The following is a 17,297-nucleotide window of genomic DNA, read 5'->3' on the forward strand; positions in this document are numbered from 1 at the left end:
AGCAAATACTGAATGCTTACATTATCATAAGGGTATGGTAGTGGGCCATGGAGAGTAGCCACATGAAACTTACATTTTCCTGGGGAAGACCATCAACAAGCAGATATGTGCTATGTATGCCTGTTAGTGCTAGGTTCCAAGAAGAAAAATAAAGCAAGGTCAGAGACTAGAAAATAGTGAGGATTTTATGCTATTTCTACTCAAAAATCTACATGTATACTGCATTCTTAAAAATGGCAATATCCTAAAAGACCAAGAGGGCTGTGGAAATCTTGCAATGTGACCCTAAACTAGATCTGATTTTTGTATTGACAAAACTAGAACATGAACAGTGGATTAGATAAAGGTAGTTGATAACTATATTATGATTATGTAAGAAAATATCCTTGTTTTTAGGGAAGACATACCGAAGTAGTTAATACTTAAGGGTAAAAAGGCCATGATGTATGTAACTTACTCTCATGTGGTTTAGGAAAAAGTTATATTTATATTTATATATAATAAATATAGTTATATTTAATTATATTTATATATAATAATTATATGTGTGTGTATGGGGGGGAAAGGAGAGAAGAGAGGGTACAAATGACAAATGGTATAAAATGTTAATAACCGGAAAAACTTTCTAGAAGTCATATACATATTAGTATGAATTTTAAGGAAAGTGATTATTCACTTGCTATTATTTAGTTGAGATTCACCACCGAAGAACTCCGTGGTTTTCTGAGCGTTAAAGAGAATTTGGGTAAAGGAAGCATTCTAGGGTCACTGCAGTCAGACCTTGGGGAGTAGGGAGGATGATGTGTCATGGAAGACAGATTTGGAAAGGAACGTTGGGGTAAGCCACTGATAAGCTAGGTGAAGGTTGGCCTTTATGGTTGGGCAACCTCTGTAGCCCATTTGGTATGCTGTCTTTGGTATTTACCTTTTTTTAAAAAAACAACTTTATTGAGATAGAATTCACATATGATGAAAGAAGGTTGTGGATGACCAGTAATAATTTATATAAATACAATATATAAAATTATGCCAGTAGCTATCAAAATTAATCAAAATGCTAGGCACAGTGGTTAGTACTTTAGTAGACATCACTTCATTTAATCTTTACAAGATTCTTACAAGATACATCCTACTTTCCTAATAGAGAGTGAGGATAATAAAAGCCTAAGAGGTTATATGTTGTATACCTGGTAAGGGGCTGAATTTTGAACGCAGGTCACTGATACTGTGCAGTCGATGGACTGGGCTGCCTTCCATGTCTGTGACCCCCCCGATGTAGGGGCTGTGCAGGCTGAGTGAGCAGACTCTTTGTCTCCAGTACCTTAGAACAGCATATGGGGTACTTTCTGGAATGTGCAAGAAGTCAAATGATACTATTCAGCTCAAGAGGAGAAGAAAGATTTTGTAAGTAATAGATCTTTAATAGGTTACATAGGAAATGAAAATATTTGGGAAGTTGAGTGTTTTAGGGTTAATGTCCATAGGGACAGTTCTGGGCTGGATAAACTATCCCATCTATCCACCATATCTGCCCACCCACCCACCCACGTGAGCTGTGTTATCAAGCTGGCTGTCTAACCCTGCCTTGGCAATTTTTGGGGTCTGCCAGGCACCAGAATCCCCACCCTATCTTGCTACAAATTTAGTGATTCTATTTCTCTTCTACAAACTTTACCCCCATCATCATCTTCTCTTAGCCGATTTTATAGCCCTCCACAGACTCCTTGATACCTACTCCTGACAACCTAGAGAGATTATCAAGAAGCCCTGCTAGGGGTGCGCCTGGGTGGCTCAGTCGTTGGCATCTGCCTTCGGCTCAGATCATGGTCCTAGGGTCCTGGGATTGAGCCCCGCGTCGGGCTCCCTGCTTCTCGGGAAGCCTGCTTCTCCCTCTCCCACTCCCCCTGCTTGTGTTCCCTCTCTCGCTGTCTCTCTGTCAAATAAATAAATAAAATCTTAAAAAAAAAAAAAAAAAAAGCCCTGCTAGGGTTAGGATCCAGGGACACTGTCATCGGAATCCTGAGTTCCATTAGTAGGTTGGCACTGCCTTCAGGATCTTCATTCCCCTTGGATCCTCCTTGGTGGGGTCAGCAGCTGGAAAGACTGCCTATGTGTGATACCTGTCTTTAGGGTAGCTACTTTTCATTCATCTACTTGGTGCCTTATCTCCTTAAACTCTTCTTTTGGTCCTCCTTAAGCCCTGCTACTTGCCAGATCTGCATACATCTTTGGATTCAAAAGCTCTTGTGTACTAGACGGTACGCATTTATCATTTATAGCCTATGCGGTATACTCTACTTGGCACCCTCTCTTTTCCAGCTACTGGCCTAGAAGCTTGAAGTTTCCAGGTATACTCATGCACTGATATAAAAAAACAAACAGGAAACTACTTTTGTCCCACGGAAATGGTTCAGATGCCACAAAAACACATTCTGCTCTCCTGCTATAAATGGTGCGCTGTAGTTTATACGTTCCTTTTGCATCTGTCCCCTGACACCAGGGTTTCTCAACCTTGATATTGTTGGCGAGGTTGTTCTTTGTTGTGAGGAGCTGTTCTGAGGGATGTAGGATGTTCAGCATGCCTGGCTTGTACCCGCTTGAGCACCACCCCACCATCCATTTTGACAACCAAAAATTGTCTCCAGAATTTGCCAAATGCTTCCTGGTGGGAGGGTGGGGGTGCAGAATCACCCCTCCTTGAGAGCAGCTGCCTCCTGTAATTCTTACAGTAATCCTGTTAGGTAGGTCTTCTCTCCATTTTGCAGTCAAGGAAACTGGCTCTGTGGCCAGAACACGACTTGAAGCCATCGTTGTGTGTTTGGCTCTTCATATGATGCTCTTGTGTACCTCAGCTGCTAGGAAGTTCTGATTCAGCGTGTAGGGAGAAGCAGGGACAGTGGGGTTGTTTTGCAGCTGAGCTTTTGCTCTTGGGAAAGGCCCTGTTCTCTTGCCAGGTGAGAGACAGCCCATCCATCACGTCTCTGAGACTCCTGGGCCTCTCCCCAAATGAGGGATGCAGAGCAGAACCAACAGAGATTTTAGCGGCGAAGCCGAGAATGGTCTGGTGGCCCAGCTCCACCAGCCCCGCTCAGGAGGTCCCCAAGCCCAGCCGTGGAATGAAGGGGGCCCCAAGCTTTGCAGCCTTGGATTCCCTTTGCCAGGATTCTGCATAGATCAGAGAAGAGCTGGGTGGCCTCTTTGGCGTGTGTTACTGCTGAAGAGGCGAATCCTGTATTTCTGAAGTTTTATTTGTCCTCCTGTTCTGTGCTGCACCGACAGAGTAGAGAAGACACCCGAGAGAATGTTCGCTCGAGGCTGAAGTCTGGCAGCCCGTGTGAGCTGTGCTGGGGCCGGGCAGGACTGGCAGGGCTCCGGCTGGGGGCCCTTGGCCCTCATGGGCTGCAGTCACTCGGGCGTGGTGAGGACCCAGAGCAATGCCTCCTCCTGCCTTCTGTCATTGGGGGGTGCAGACAGAGGGTCTGGCCAGCTCCCTCACCCCTGGTCGGCTCAGGTAAATGCGGTCCTGGGACCTGGGGAGTGCGAGTGAAGGGATGCATTTATTCTCCGCTCTTCTTCATGTCTCCTTGAGGAGGAAAGAAGTCCTTCTCCCTTTGGACAGTGTAGACATAGGCTCCCAGGGCATCCAGGATTTCTGTGTGCGGTGAGGCCATAAATATTCTTTCCCCCAGTGGGATGCATAGTGCAGACTGCTGAGCTTGAGGAGGTGTCTCTTTAGAATCTGATCTTTGGGGGCACCTGGGTGGCTCAGTGGGTTGAGCGGCTGCCTTCAGCTCAGGTCATGATCCCGGAGTCCCGAGATTGAGTCCCGCATCGGGCTCCCTGCTCCGCGGGGAGTCTGCTTCTCCCGCTGACCCTCTCCCTTCTCGTGCTCTCTCTCTCTCTCTAATAAATAAATTAAAAAAATCTTAAAAAAAAAAAAGGATCTGATCTTTGAAATACAAAAGAACTGCTAGAGTTGGTTGACTTTTGAAATTAAAAAAAAAAAAATCCCCGTCGTTTCTCTTAGAGTTTTTTTTCTGCCACTTAGACCTCCTCTGGTGGCTTTGATTTGCTGGCTTTTGAATCCATCCCCAGTCATCATGCTGTCCGTGCTTTTCCTTGTTATCACAAATAATATGCAGATATGTCACATTAGTGGGTTCGGTGCTGAAAAGTCAGGACTGAAAGTCAGGAACCTGGAATATTCTGATGGTTCTACCAATTGGCCTTAACCTTACTGCATTTCTCGTACCTCCATTTCTTACTTTGTAAGATGGGTGGCACATTTCTTCTCTTGTGTTTCACGGAGACCTTGCGAGATAAGTAAATTAATCCTTTTAGAAAGGCTTAATCAAAGTAGCTATTAATATCGTAATTATATATGATGATGAGTAGTGTAATTGCCAGCTTTTGATGATAAAGGTGCGGTGAGCTTGATCTAGGGGTGCTCTGCTCCTGACCTGTGTGTGCTTCCGTGGAAAGAGAATGAAGAAACTTTCTCTTTCATGCTTATTTTAATTTGGTAGAATTTTGCTTTGCCCTTTTTTTTTTTTTTTAACATGTTGGATGCTCTTTGCTGCCCCCTTGCTCTCTGCCCATCCGTTCCCCAGAGTAACCGTTCCAGGCACATGCATGTGTGTCTTGTTTTCGACAAGAGAGGGAAATGGGGTTATATGTTATAAATTGTCTTGTGATTTGTTGTCTTTTGTATTTTGTTTTGTTGGTATTTTCCATATAACACTCTCGGAAATCTTTCCGTACCACTGTATTTGTGTATGTGAGCAAGTATGTCATTTAAAAAAAAATCAGCTGTGGGGTGCCCGGGTTGCTCAGTCAGTTAAGCGTCTGCCTTCGGCCCAGGTCATGATCCTGGGGTCCTGGGATTGAGCTCCACATTGGGCTCCCTGCTTAGTGGGGAGTCTGCTTCTCCCTCTGCCCCTTCACCCCTGCCACCGCTCATGCTTTCTCTCTCACTCATGCTCTCTCTCTCAAATAAACAAAATCTTTAAAAAAAAAATAAAAATAATTAAAAAAATCAGCTGCATGGTATTTAATGGGATGCATGTGTCATAATCCTCTTAACAGTCTCTTGATGGGCTTGGAGGGAACATAATAGACCCTTGTTCAAGTCCTTGTTATGGTGTGAAATGCTAAGACCAGTGAGATCTAGAATAAGAGCATCTTCTGAGTCCTGGCTCTGTGTACTTTAGAGTTAATTGCTCAGTCTCTCTGGGCTTCAGTTTCTTTTCTTCTCTTTTCTTTCTTTCTTTCTTTTAAAGATTTTTATTATTTATTTGAGAGAGAGATAGAGAAAGCACAAACAGGGGAAGCTGCAGAGGGAGAGGAAGAAGCAGACTCCCTGCTGAGCAGGGAGCCTGATGTGGGGCTTGATCCCAGGACCCTGAGATCATGACCTGAGCCAAAGGCAGATGCTTAAATGACTGAGTCACCCAGGCGCCCCTGGGCTTCAGTTTCTTATTAAAAAGAGGGATTTGGGGGGTACTTGGGTGGCTCAGACGGTTAAGTGTCTGCCTTCGGCTCAGGTCATGATCCCGGGGTCCTGGGATTGAGCCCCACATCAGGCTTCCTGATCAGTGGGGAGCCTGCTTCTCCCTCTCCCTCTGCCTGCCGCTCCCCCTGCTTGTGCTCTCTCTAATAAAAAATAAAAAATCTTTTTTTTTTAAAGATTTATTTATTTATTTGAGAGAGCGAGAATGAGAGAGAGTACATGAGAGGGGGGAGGGTCAGAGGGAGAAGCAGGCTCCCCGCTGAGCAGGGAGCCCGATGTGGGACTCGATCCCGGGACTCCAGGATCATGACCTGAGCTGAAGGCAGTTGCTCAACCAACTGAGCCACCCAGGCACCCCAAAAATAAAAAATCTTAAAAAAAAAAAAAAAAAAGAGGGATTTGGGTTGGAAGGTATTCTTAGATCCTATCCAGCTTTAAATGTTATAAATTCATCTGGAGGTCTGTTTACTGGTTATCTGTTCTACAACAAATACCCCACAACTTAGTGTCTTCAAACCATAACCATTTATTTAGCTTATAGTTATGCTGGGCATTTCTTCTTGTCTGAACTGAGCTCAAATGATCTCATTTAGGCCTACTTAAGGTATCTGCAGTCAGTTCACAAATGGGTTGGGCTTGGTATTCCTAGGTGGCCTCACTCACATGTTTGGTGGTTGGTTGGCTGGGCAACTGAAGGGTGGGGCAGTGCCAATGAACTACATGTCCCTCATCGTGTAGCAGGCCCTAGTAGATGAAAGACCTCTTGAAGCCTAGGTTTGGAACAGACAGTGTCCCCTCCCATGCATTCTACAGGTCAGAGCAAATCACAAGGCCACGCAGATTCAGGAGGTAGGGAGATAGACTCCACTTCTTGATGGGAAGAACTGCAAAGTATTGTGGTCACTTTTATAGACTAGCATATCGTACAGACTGAGCCTTTGAATAACAATGAAAGACTGAAGGAAAAAGGAGGAAGGAACAGCCAGAGACTGAACTCAGAGATTTTTTTTTTTAATTATTATGTTATGTTAATCACCATACATTACATCATTAGTTTTTGATGTAGTGTTCCATGATTCATTGTTTGCATATAACACCCAGTGCTCCATTCAGTATGTGCCCTCTTTAATACCCATCACCGGGCTAACCCATCCTCCCACCCCCCTCCCCTCTAGAACCCTCAGTTTGTTTCTCAGAGATTTCAAGAAGGTTTTCCAGTCAGTGATAAGTGCCCTTGGTGCAAAAAACAAGACAAAAATCCTTTCCTTGGACCACTATTGTGTATATGCTATGTTGCCCAGCACCAGGGCTACGAAGATAAATTCCACATGGCCAAGCTCTGAAGCTGTTTAGTGTGGGATTTGATAGCAAAACCAATGAACTATAATAAAAGACAAGTGTTTCTAATTGAAATAGAAATGCAGTGCTCTGCAGTCTCAAAGGAGGGACCCACCAATTTTATCTGGAGGGTCGGAGAAGTGTTTGGTGAGGTAATTCTAGTAGGATGAGTGAGTTGGCATTTATTGAGCAAAGAAGGGCCAGAGTGGGCATGAGAAGAGGTTTGCAACTCAACCAGCACAATTGAAGGTTCTGTGCCCTGAAAAGACCAAAGGACTCAAGCCCAGGAGAGTCACGGGGTCAGGAAGGCCTGAGTTTAGGGAGCGGATATGATGGGTGTCATAAATGCGACTGGAAATTGTGACAGCCATGCCAAAAAGTGCTTCTGTTGTCACTGTGAACGATGGAGCCAGACAGGCTATGGAGTTCCTTTAACGTTTTCTGTGTTGGTGAGAATGAACCAGTTCAATCTTTCCACTGAATTTGCCCTTGAATGTTCAGAAGACAAGACAAGAAGGCAGCGAATTTGTTTTTCCGTTCTTTCATTTTTGAGTCTGATACATATATATCCTATCCCAAACATGTTCTAGTGAGAGAATATTTACTTCTTATTCAGCCTTGGCTGTTTCCAAGATGAGTTTGAAGTACCTGAGCATAGCCATGAAAGCCTAAGGAAGAGGAATTCTGTCATACTATTATGTACTCAAAATGTGCTCTTTCTCTCAGGCAGCCCCAGAAACAGTTCTGGAGACTCTACCTGGCATAAGTTATTGATAGCCACTCCTCTGGTCTTGCCCCTAGACCCCTGATTTATTTTTTTTTTTGAAGATTTTATTTTTATTTTATTTATTTGAGAGAGAGAGAGAGAGAGAGATAAACAGCATGAGAGGGGATAGGGTCAGAGGGAGAAGCAGGCTCCCCGCTGAGCCGGGAGCCCGATGTCGGACTCGATCCCAGGACTCCGGGATCATGACCTGAGCCGAAGGCAGTTGCTTAACCAACTGAGCCACCCAGGCGCCCACCCCTGATTTATTTTATAGCTGATGGTCCCAAGCCCCGGGATGCATTGTGCTTGGTCTGAGCTCCTCACGGACTAAGCAGTTCCCTCTTGGCCGGGTACCCACTCAGCAGCCCCTCCTGTAGGTGGTAATGATCACAATACCCAGTTCTGACCAGTAGGTCATAAAGAGAAGGCCACCAGGGGTAGGGGGAGAGTATTTTCATTCTGGAAAAAGGAGAACACTATAAAAGGAGAAAGCCCCTTGGCCTCATTCCCTTTCTTCCTACTTTGGATACTGATCTGTGATGACAAGGCAGGCACCTGGAGCTGTGGCAGCCATCTTGTCACCATGAAGGATTGTGCCTTTGGGCCAAAGCCACTACACAGAGGATACAGAGCAGAAGAATGGGAAGAGCCATTATACTGGCTGTGGGACCATCCAACTCTTGACTTCTTGCTAAGTGATAAAAAGGGTCTTGAAGTTTAGGACACTGTCAGTCAGTTTTCTGTTACTTGCAACCTAGAGAGTTCCTAACTGATATACTATTTGTATCACAATCAGGGATATGGTTAAGTAAAGAAGAGAAACAAGGTGTACCTTTCATCCTATTCCATTTTAATGTGTGGCGCAATCATATAGATTGTTTTGCCATGCTTTTAGGTGGCCTGACATTCTTGGCTCTGGGCTAGAAATGCTCTTCAGCAGTTTTTGTGTTAATCCTAAAACCTGGGCAGAGAGGTGACAGCAAGGTGCGGGCATGTGGGAGACAGGCATTGCTCCCATTTGTTTTGGAGCAAAAGCACAATTAAGAGGATGGGCTTTGTTATGGGAACCAGTTGTTCTTTAAAATGTAGGCTGCTTTTTGTTTTATTATTATTATTTTTAAAGATTTTATTTATTGGCCAGAGAGTAGAGAGAGAGAGCGAGAGCAAGCATGAGCAGAGGGGATGGCAGGCAGAGGGAGAAGCAGACTCCCTGCTGAGCAAGGAGCCTGATGCGGGGCTAGATCCCAGGACTGTGAGATCATGACCTGTGCTGAAGGCAGACGCTTAACTAACTGAGCCACGCAGGCATCCCTTTTATTACTATTATTTTGAGAGCGGGAGAGCATGCTGGGGGGGAGGGAGGGGCAGAGGGAGAGAGAGAGAGAGAATCCTAAGCAGGTTCCACCCCAGCGCGGAGCCTGATACAAGCTCAGTCTCACAACCCTGAGGTGATGAATCAAGAGTCAGATGCTCAACTGACTGAGGCACCCAGGTGCTCCCGTTGCTTTTTGTTTGAAAAAGAGTAGGAGATTTGGGAATGGTAGAGCATGAGTTTTATTTAGTTTTTATTTATTTATTTTTAAAGATTTTATTTATTTATTAGAGAGAGAGAGAGAGCACAAGCAGGGGGGAGGGCAGAGGGAGAAGCAGACTTCCCGCTGAGGAAGGAGTCTGGTGCAGGACTGATCCCAGGACCCCTGCATCATGACCTGAGGTGAAGGCAGACGCTAAACCTACTGAGCCACCCAGGAGCATGAGTTTTGAAAAGGACAGAAGTAAAAGGTCACTGGGTGGAATCGGAACTAGAGTAGTGGAACTCAGGTTCGTCATGTTTGAAATGAGAATTGTAGGGTGTTTTTAACCATGACTTTTGTACCTGCTGTATGTCATATTGGAACAAGGTGTGTGTGTGTGTGTGTGTGTGTGGGGTGGTTTGTGAAATTCTTGCAGGAACAGCAAATGACAATAGCAGAAGAGAAAGTGAAATGTGTCCTGGGGTGGGGGTGGGGAGGGATTCAGCAAGAGGTAAGACCAAGGGTCACAGACCTGCCGAAAAAGGTAACACAGAGGATCACGCCAAAGTAGACAGAACACACCATACCGTGCTCCAGACCCAACAAGCGCACACCAAACCTTTATGGCAGGTGTCCTGGGATAGAAATTCTGATTCTGCATCTCATCTAGCACACACTTCCAACATCCATTGGCTACGTGGCGAGGAGCAGCCTGTCTGAGATCCCGTGGTCCCCATTTCCGGGTAGGTTCACCCAATGGGAGGTGCGAGGGGAGGCCACGTGAGCAGGACGCGGGAGCAGCGGGTATGTTCGCTCTTGGGTGGCGCGTCTGCCCCCTGGCCAGCTCCGCCCTTCATGGCCCGGGATCCGCACCTGGCTCCGGTGCATGTCTAGCCTCTGCGGCTGGGCTGCAGCTTCTGGATTCTTCTTCCATGGCTCTTCCCATGATTTCTACTGCCCTAGGGGTTGTAATTGTTTCCTGATGTCCCGGATGGCTAGATTGCCTCACCTTTTTTTCCCTGGTGGTTCTTTTTGCTCTTCTATCTGCTCTATAACCAATTTTCCATGTTAAATTTTCTGAGAGAGATTTCTTATTTTTTGAGTGGAACTATTTTGTCTCAAAATACACTCTTGTCCTATAGTTCAGTGTAGAGGGGGTCCATATTGTGACCACTCATTTGGATGACTTCTGTCGTAGTCAGCACAGGTACAAATTGGGGTGGTGATGGTGAGTAGAACAAGGAATGGACAGTCCCTAGGAGGGAAAACTAGGTAGGAATGGTTACATAATGTGAGGAATGAAAAAATGAGGACAACTTAGGATGGCTTGTGCGTGGAGGCTGGGATAGGAGAAAGCACCTGTGCTTGGGTAGATGATGTAATAGGAAGGGAGAATGAGGCATTGGGTTGGGGGATCCTGTACCTGAAAACATTTTATAGATCATTGGAAATCGGAGTCATTTTGAAGGCAGCCCGTCAGCATTTGTGATTCCTCTGAGAAAAGCTGACAGTTGAAGATGCAAGTGAGCAAAAGCTGTCTGTCGAGAAAAGTGCATACATAGAACTGAAGACAGGACCTCAGGGTTCACCCACGGGTGGATGGTGGAGGATAAATGGAAGACATCATGGAGATAAAGGGTGTGCATTCAGATGCAGGAGAATTGGCATGGTCAATCACCCCAGGAGCTTTGAAAGTTGCAAGTGCTCACCAGCATCAAAATCTGCAGAGAAATAATGAAGGGTGGTTGGGGAAAGCCTTTGGATTTGCCCTGAGGAAGGTCAAGGAAGTTGTGTGTTTATATTTAGCCACCAGGATGAGATTAATTGTTCCAAATAGGATTTTAAAAATAGCCATCTCTCCATTATGTCACTGTTGAATTGCTTTAGATTTGCCCTCTGCAAGGCACATATCTCCTCTTCTCAATGCCTTGACCTCAGTTGTGTAGGATTCCTCTTGGAGTCAAGGAAGTCATGCACAGATGAACCACAGGAACCAAATGATGGCAATCCAGGGACCGAAAAGAGACTGCCGGCTGCCTGTAACAGAGGTTTGGGGTTCTCTGAAAAGAATTAGTTTGCTCGTACCTCCATTTTTCTGGGACATGTACAACAGTAGAGAATTAAAATCTGGACTTGATGGAGTCATTGCTTTTGCTTTTTTTTTTTTTTTTTAAATTTTAATATGTGTTGACTGAAACTCACGCTTTGCAGCTCCTTTGGGTGAAGTCTGAGAGAGAACGGCTTCCTACTGAGTTGTGCTCTGTGTGTTTAATACAGTCCGTGTGATAAGGAAATTCCAGAATAATATAATTCATTAGATTAATTTTTTCTTATATGCAATTACATTGCTTTTATAATAAGAAGATTTGGGAAACAGAGGAAAGAACAGCATGGTCTCGCCATTCTAAAACCTCCACTGTTAACAGTTTGGGATAGTTTGCTCAAGTATTTTTTACCCTTCTGTAGAGGGGCTCACTTCCAGTTTTAATAAGAAAATTGGAACCATTGTTTAGAATGCCTCCCAGTATTTATCCAGATATATCCGAGGTATATAGTTCTGCCTGCATTAGGGGAAATAAGACCAGCCTTATAAAAAAAATATTATGTTCCATCAACATGCAATAAAGAAAGGAAGCCCTTTCAGGATGGGTAGGATGACATAGAGAGAAGCAGACAGACCAATTAGAATTGTGCATGGAGGGTTGCCTGATCCTTAAGGCATTAATCTCTCTGAGCTGAAATTCAGATAATATAAAATAACCATTGAAAAGTGCTCAATTTAGTGACATGTAGTATAATCACAATGTTATGCAACCACCACTTCTATCTAGTTCCAAGACATTTTCATCACCCCAAAATAAAGCCCTGTACCCATTTCCTCAGTCCCTGGCAACCACCAATCTGCTTCTTATTTCTATGGTTTTTCTCTGTTTTGGATATTCCATATAAAGGGAATCCTACAATGTGACTTTTTGTGTCTGACTTTCATCTGACATAATGTTTTTGAGGATCAGCCACATTGGAGCAAGTATGAATACTTCGTTCCTTTTTATGGCCGAATAATAGTCCATTGTGTGGAAAAACCACATGAATGTTTATCCATTCATCAGTTGATGGACATTAGAGTTTTTTCTTCTCTTTGACTATTGTGAATAGTGCTGCTGTTGTTCATGTACATGTATTTGTTTGAGTGCCTATTTTCAATTTTTTTGGATGAGGTGTTAGTCTCCTTCCTCACTCACTAGGCTGTAAAGTATATGGGTTGAGGCAGTCCACTTAGATCATGGCGGCTCATGGTTTGAACTCACACTTTTTGCTTCTTGCAAAGCACTTTTCTGCTTTACATTGATTTTGGTTGTGATCCCAGAGATAACACATGGAGCCTTTTTTTGCCTGCTGGAGGGTGATTGGTGTTGACAGGAATCCTAGTTCAGCATCTTATATGTACAGTGTAAAACCTAAGACAGAATCTCATCGGTGTTGTCACAATTGCTCATGGTTAAAACAATCTTTTCCTGCTCTGCCTGACTGGTGATTCTGGTTCCATAGCCCCAGATGCTGGAGTCCCTATCATTGCCTTGTCTACCCTCTATCTGCTGAGACAGGGCATGAGTACTTGTGGCTGCCTTCTTTGTTTCAGATCTGACAGTTCAGGGCTAGCGGTGACCATGGAGCTGTTAACCATGTGACTCCCATGAGCACTGGGTACATGTCCTGGAAACTCATAATCATGAACTTTTTTTATCAGTTCTGCTCAGTTTACATTGTCTAGATTGGACCCTTGTCTGGAAACTTATCTCTGTATTCCTCAATATAGTTCTTGAAAGATTGGAGGAGGCAATAAAACTTGACATCATGCCAACTGGAACTTCAGCCTATAGAGAGTAAATTTGGGTGGGAAGGAAAAGAAGAGGACCAACAGATACGGAATGACAGATTAAAGGAAGCATACCATTTTGGTTACTGTTCTACACCCAGCAAAACAACATGTACCCATGTTTTAGGTAGGTTCCCCCAGAAAGTGGAGCTTGGAGGTGAAGGCTTGAGAGCAGGAATGTGGTCCCAGGCACGTGGAAGGTAGGGAGCCCAGGAAGCGTGAGAAAGGGAAAGAGACAAAGGAAGCCCAAACCCATCATGCTTGTTCTGCCGGGGGCTATTAAAGCTGAAACCCACTAGCCATCCTTATAGGAACCATATGGACTGTGTTTCTGAACTCTCCACCCTGCATACAGAAGATGGCATTATTACCCACTGGTTTCTCACTTCCATTGATCAAGGGCTGCCCTGTGGGGTTGTTAACTCTCACTTTTACTTCTAGGTTTGCTCTTGCACTTGCTCTTGAAAGTCCATCCCAACTGACTTTGCAAATTGGCTTGCAGAGAGCAGCCCCAGGTCAGAAGGCAGGGGGTAGATTGGATAGCCACGGCCTGATGCTTACATCTGGGCACCGCTTGGTTGCCTCAGCAACTGCTGGACATCGAAGGTGGGCAGAGGGGGTGTGAGACACATGTGTCTGGCACATGTAACTTCCATCATTCTTTTGATGGCCCCCACTTCTTCCTCTCTCAGAGCTTTAGGAATATCCTAATCCAATCATGGGGAAATCTCTCAGCTTGGCTCACCATAAGGTCATGTATTTCTTCCAGTCCCCTGATCCTCTTGTTTTTCTTCCATTAGTCATTTTGATGGAACTAGTCCAGTTTATCTGTTGGAGTTAAGGCCACTACTAAGTCTGTTAAAGCTATAGGCATCCAATTAGATTTTCATGCAAGACCAAACACTTAAAAAAAAAAAATGAATAATTTGGACTCTTCAGCAGGTAGTAGAATCTCTAGAGATGGGGAGAAATGAGGGAAAACCTCTCATGTACTCTCATGCAGGAAGGGATGAGTTTAATATTCTCCTTTATGTCTCCTAGAGTCTGGTTATGACAGTCACATTCTGGCTCAGAAGCATTTTGAGTCCTAGCAGGAGTTGTTGTGTTTTTGAGGCATCTAAAGACTGCTGAGGATCTAAAGCCATCTTCCTTCCTGTCCCCAGAGTAGTAACATAGAGCTGACGTGCCCAGACACCAGGTAACCAATACCACTTCTGTAATGAACCCAGGAGTTATTGACTCAGCCGGTACTTGAGCCAATGAATTTCTGCAGACTGCCTTTTTGCGGTTTACACGTTGGAAGACAGGCCACTCCAGTGTTCTGTCATCCTGGGGCTGAAACTCCAGGAGACGTCTTCTTAGCTGATGATTTGGAGACACTGTCCTTTAATCAAAAACAGTTGGCTAAAGGAAAGAATCACAAATGTGATGTGTGCAAACCTTAAGCCATTTTACTTAAAATCCTCACTCACCAATCTTCAAATGTAGTTTCAGGTCCCTTTCATCAAGCATGGGTTTAGTGGTAGAAACTGTACATCATCTCTCTTGTAGAAAGCATATTTCTAATAGATTATCTATAAACTCCTGTTTGGGTTTTTCTCTCTTTTTCCCCTTGTTCGTTTGTTTCTTAAATGACACATTTGAGTGAAATCATATGGTATTTGTCTTTCTCTAGCTGACTTTTTCCACTTAACATTGTCAGGGAGCAAGAACTCCTGCCCCTTCAGAGTTCTTCTAGCTGGACTAAGAATCAAATCAACGTGAGAAAATCTGATTTAATAGGCGTCCATATGGGGGAATCCACACAGATGTGGAAATTCCAAAGACAAGCGAAATGAGGTATATATGTCATTCTGAGTTAAGGAGAAAGGGGGAGGCGTCTGGAACTTCAGAGGAAAGGAATGCATTTCACAGGGTGATAAGCAGAACAGATGTTCGGTAATTAGATGTTTGCCCTGCCATATGGATGGGTCACCCAGTTAAAATTTATGTCTGTTAATAAACCGTATCCTGGGAAAGACCCCTACTTTAGACTCTTCTGTGTGATTAAGGGAGGACAAAAGTTTCTCTTGAGCCCACAGGGTGTCAAATGCCTTCAGCTCAAGAGAATCCACATGCCGAAGTGACACATTCTGGGAGTGCCTGTCCTGAATCCATACGGCATTCTACTCTCTAGTTCCATCCATCTTGTCCATGGCAAGACTTCATTCTTTTTTTAATGGCTGCTTAATATTCCATTGTATATGTATACCACATCTTTATCCATTCATCTATCGATGGACACGGGCTACTTTCATATTTTGGCTATTGTAATAATGCTGCAATAAACATAGGGGCACATATAGCTTTTCAAATTAGTGTTTTTATATTCTTTGGGTAAATACCCAGTATGGAATTAATGGATCATATGGATCAAATTCTATCTTTAACTTTGTGAGGAACCTCCATACTGTTTTCCACAGTGGCTACACCAGTTTGCATTCCCACCCACAGTGCACGAGGGTTCCCCCTTCTCTGCAGCCTCACCAACACCTGTTGTTTCTTGTGCTGTTGATTTTAGCCATTCTGACAGGTGTGAGGTGACGTCTCATTATAGTTTTGATTTGCATCTCCCTGATGAGTGATGTTGAGCATCTTTTTGTGTATCCACTGGCCATCTGGATGTCTTTGGAGAAATGTCTGTTCACATCTTCTGCCCATTTTTAATTGGATTATTTTTTGGGTGTTGAGTTGTATCTGTTTGGGTTTCTTTAAAGGACAGGGCAAGCTCATTATGGAATCCTAGGTTTTTATAAACGGTTTCTAGTCTTTTATAGTTGTCCTGCCCACACCTAATTCAACAGCAGTTTGAGCAATGCTTTTTTATTGATGTTTTTCAGGTCATGCAGCTTAGTTTCCTAAAGACAGTCATTTTTCAAGTTTATATTTTATCAGTTTATTATTTAAATTATGCAGTTAAAATAGTAAGTACACTAGCATACGCAGAGTCGGGACTGAATACAGTTGGCCCTTTGTAGATACCCAGCTCAGGTGGTGGGAGTGCAAATGTGTAGGCATAACCCGAGAGAGACTACGAGCCATGAGCAATCATCAGTACCCTGTGTGCATGTCAGTAGTTTTTATGGAAGGGATGGAAAACAGTGGGAAATCTCATTAGTTGGTTAAATTGGGACATTGAGAGCATCTATAGCTTTTCTAACTTTGCTACCTGATACCCTGAGATTGGGCAGTACAAATATCCTCCCCTATAATATGATATAAACCTCTTTGGGTTGCCTCTAATGACTCCATCCATGGAAATTATTGATACCAGTGGAAGTCCACTGGGCTTTCCAGCTTTGCCAGATATTCATCTGATGGTCCAGGTTATGTAAAATTCAGTGATTGGAATGATAAGGGGCTTAGTCCTTAAACCAGTTATACTTCTTTTTTTTTTTAAAGATTTTATTTATTTATTTGACAGAGATAGAGATATAGAGCACAAGTAGGCAGAGAGGCAGGGAGAGGGAGAAGCAGGCTCTCCGCCCAGCAGGGAGCTCCATGTGGGACTCGATCCCAGGACCCCGGGATCATGACCTGAGCTGAAGGCAGCCGCTTAACCAACTGAGCCACCCAGGCACCCAAACCAGTTATACTTCTAATGATTCCCTGTTGTAAATTCTTGGGTAGAAATTGAGACATCTGAGAGTTAAAAAAAAAAAAAAAATTCAGCCTGTTCATTTGAAGATCTAATTGGCTTTATTAAGAGGTTCATGAACCAGGCCGCATCCCATCCAGAGAGCAAGAGAGGGGAGCTCCAAGGAATTGGACAAATTGGAAGGTTTTTACAGGAAGGAGGGTGGAGCAAAGAGTTCTTAGCAAAAGAAACAAAAGGACTGTTTTAGGCCAGGCAGGGTTTCTATTATACAGATTACCTCACTCAAGCCTATCAGGAAATTTCAAATTGACTTTGAAAAGGTCACATTCCCAGGATAGGTTCAAACTGTAATTATGTCTTGGTTTGCTGTCTTGGGGGGCAAATGATGCCAACTTGGGCTTGTTTTATCTTTTTTAACAGAGTGAAATCAGGTTCTTTCCTTTGTGATCCAGAAATTAATTGTAAGAAAAAAAAATTTTTTTTTGTTTTTTTCGTTGGTTCTGTATACTTGTTAAGTCTTTTGTCTGGATTCTTAAAAATCCAAAACACAAAATCTAAATTCCTTCGTGTTTAAAAATAAGCCTAATGTAGTGTTAGCATAAGCTTGTGAACCTGTGGTTTATTTCTGCTTTGGCAAGAAGGGCCTTAGGGAGAAT

At 43.8% G+C, this 17,297-nt stretch overlaps 1 protein-coding gene across 1 annotated transcript in view; it reads left to right on the top strand.

Annotated features, from left to right (window-relative positions):
- Positions 1 to 17,297, top strand: part of OSBPL10 (oxysterol binding protein like 10) — a 280,920-nt gene that overhangs the window by 121,748 nt on the left and 141,875 nt on the right. The window lies entirely within an intron of this gene.

The sequence above is a fragment of the Leptonychotes weddellii genome, chromosome 1 (genome assembly GCF_054177405.1).
Source record: "Leptonychotes weddellii isolate Sample4059 chromosome 1, ASM5417740v2, whole genome shotgun sequence".
Classification (NCBI taxonomy): domain Eukaryota; kingdom Metazoa; phylum Chordata; class Mammalia; order Carnivora; family Phocidae; genus Leptonychotes; species Leptonychotes weddellii.